The sequence below is a fragment of the Athene cunicularia genome, assembly GCF_003259725.1.
Source record: "Athene cunicularia isolate RWA chromosome Z unlocalized genomic scaffold, athCun1 chrZ_part1, whole genome shotgun sequence".
In the NCBI taxonomy this organism is placed as follows: Eukaryota; Metazoa; Chordata; class Aves; order Strigiformes; family Strigidae; genus Athene; species Athene cunicularia.
This window is the reverse complement of record NW_020799142.1, coordinates 35,258,045-35,261,294: the sequence shown is the minus strand read 5'-3', so window position 1 is coordinate 35,261,294 and position 3,250 is coordinate 35,258,045.

Sequence of the window (3,250 nt, the reverse complement as noted above, 5' to 3'; positions counted from 1 at the left end):
CCTTCTCAGATGTGACTGGGTTTGGAACTGATGGCTTGAGAGTTTGGAGGGAAATTCTGAGAGGTTGTATTAAGATTTAAGTAGGAAACGTTGTTCAGAGTAAACCAGAATGTGACTCTAAAGAGGAGTTGTGCCAGAGTCACGTTCTGCAGGGATGCTTCTCTACAGAAAGCGATGTCTCTCTCTGGTTTATCTGAACTAATTTTTACAGCATACAAAGCAAATTTAGAAAATAGCTCTCTTCTTCCAGAATAATAATATCCATGGGGTTATTCTGGAGTAGACTTAGACTCCCTTTATCAATCATCTTGGGTTTAGAGGCTAAATCTATAGGTACATACTGTGAAGTTTATAAGTAGTGTCGTTTAGTAAAGGTGTATCCAGTACGGTCTCATTTCCACAGAAACAAAGGAACCTAATTAACATTTAATATAACCTCACTAATATCAGTACAGTTTAACTAACAGGTTTCATCTATTGCCTCAAAAGTATTTGTCCTCAGATTTCCATGGAAAGACAATATAGGAGGGAGAAAAATATTCTTCTGTACTTCTGTGAGTTCCTATTAAAATTTGGTTTGCTTTCTTATTCCCTAGCGGAAGAGCGTGTTTGATTTCAATTAAAACGAAATGTCATCATTTTAGGACATACTGCATAGTTCTAGCAGGGATGCAATACCTTAGTCCGTCAGGGAGAAGAGAGTGGATTTGGAAAAAGGCCAGTAGGTACCAGGGATGCTTCACATTCACCGGGAAAATACATGGATAGGTGTGCTGCAGCAGCACTGCGGGGGCAGCCTTGGTAATTGGAGGGCTTAGGGCCATCTCGGTTAGACCTTTCAGGTGATGAATTTCCTAAATCCTGCCTCCTCATCATCAGCTTTGTGGAACTGAGCAGTCGTGGCCCAGCTGGAAATGCTGAGTGCTGTAGCCCACCACTGCAGTCGTGGCATCGGTGAGGCTTTGTCCTTAGTAAGACTGTGCAGTATGTTCTGTAAGCGCAGAAAGGCCACATGAGTGGATTTTAACATACAAAACCATTTTTTAAAAAAAATACTCCATTCAAAGCATCATCCTACAAGGTGTTTTTTAATTTTTATTTTGGCGACGGTGCGCTGAAGGCTTCCTGCAAAGTCAGATGTGGGAGTGGATGGGAAAGGGCTGAGGGAGCACAGGGAGGAAGCGGCGCAGGTGGGGGACAAGCAGCGGGGCCCAGGGGTGACAAATGCCAAGTGGGGTGCTGCCTCGGACGGCCAGGGCTCCCCGTGTCTCACCCTTCGCCTCGCTGAGAGGCCCTGTGGCGAACAAGAGGCGTTCTCGCACCCACATTCCTCTGCCGGGCCTAGGGATGAAAGTGTAAACCTAAAAGCAGTAACAGAAAAGTAAAAGCGCCATAAATGTCAACCTTGTGCCACCAGAGCAAGTGCCCAGGGAGGGTGCCCTGGCCCGGAGCGAGGAACGGGCACTGTGGGGCAAGCGGCCACACCTACACCCCCCATAAAACTTTCAGCTTTCTAAATCGCAGGCCTCATTTTCTCTATCTTCCCCCTGAGCCTCCCCTAGAGTGGAAAATGAAGTGTTCTCTTTTCTACCACGCACATGTTGCGATACGCTCAGAGATACTCTCGGATAAGGCCACGCCGTCATCTGCACCCCACGGCGAGGGGGACACAGAAAGGACTTAAAAGATAATGGCCTTTCCAAAGGGCACGGAGCGCAGACACACCGTGTCATACCTGCTCACTCTTCACCGCAGAAATACCCCCAGGTCAGTGCCGGTGCCCACTCAGCAGTGCTCCAGAAGCTGCCTTCCCGCTCAGCACTTGCCAAGGTGGTGTACGAGGCCATCTTCCAGCGCGGGCATAAAGCCAAGCAGGTGCTAAAATGGCCGCCTGGGAGGGAGGTGCCCCTGCCAACCTGGAGGTCACACACGAGGGGGGATACCTGGTCTAAACGAGGACTCCCTCCGCAGCTGGAGGCTGGGTTTGTTCTTGGAATCAGAACTGCCAGCACCATGCTCCTCGGGAGCCCCCAAAGTCACCAGCACCCCCATTTCTCACGCCGAGGAATGGTTCAGAGAGAGCACTCACCTGCCCGTCGTGCTTCCAGCTGAGCTGCCGGCCCTCGTGGAAGTCAAGTCCCAAAGTAGCATCGAGTTGGGTGCCTCCAGCGACGACTCCATCCTGTGTCGCGTACAGCTCTGTGCTTCTTCCTCGGGCCACCCAGCACCCATTTCAGAATAACTCAGCAAAGCTTCTGTGCGTCCTGCCTGTGGAGAAGGGCACAGATGTCCTTCCAGGAAGAGGTGGCACCCACGGCCACGAGGGCTCCATCGTCTGCCCCAGCCATGACAGTTGGACGAGGAGACCTGTTCACAGGCTGGCACGTGGGGAGAGAGTGTCTAAGATGGGTGACGCTGTGTGGGATGTGTGTGCGCAGAGCTGTGATGGTCCCTGCGGGTGTAAGTCATCCAGGCAGTGCAGGCACGCTGGGCGGCTTCAGGTGCCAGCAGAAGTCCAAGGCACGGATGATGTGAGCAGTCAGGATTGTGGCCTCAGGAGACCTGTGGGAACACTTCGAGGACTGTACACAGTCAAGATTAACTTACTGCTTTTAGCGTATCGTCTTCAATTTGTCTTCAGTGACTGCCTTGATGGCCAGAGTACCAGGTTCAGGGAGGCTCTGAGGCTGGAACTGTTCCCAAGCACAACTGTTGACAGCTGCCGGGACCCATCTGCGTGTTCCATCGTGCTCCCCGCCGGAGATGTTCCTTTGATCGTCTCGTAGATGAAGAGTAGATGCAGGGAAGAAGCATGAGTAGGGTGCCCTGTGAGCAAAGGCAAGCTGGGAGCTGTTGGCTGCCACCGGTGGGGCACAGACCGCAGCCCTGAGGCAGATGATGGCCCAAAGTCCCCTGGCCCTGATGCAGATGATGGAGCTCAGTCCCACGGCCTCCGGCAGGTGAGCGGAGCGGGGTGGGGACGCCACAGCCCACCCCCAGCACAGCTCCCCACACAAAGGTCAGTACTTCATAATGAGGCCTGAGGTCGCTGAGGAAGCCCTGCAAGGGCCTGGGAGCTTTGAGAGATGGGGCAGCCCTTCCCTCTGCTGTACCCCCAGGAGGCCTGGGCCAAAGTGGCGCCCCTGTGCCAGACAGGGGCTGGGACAGGCCGGGGGGGAGACTCAGGGCCAAAGTGGCGCCCCTGTGCCACAGACAGGAGCTGGGACCGGCCCGGGAGGAGGCTCAGGGC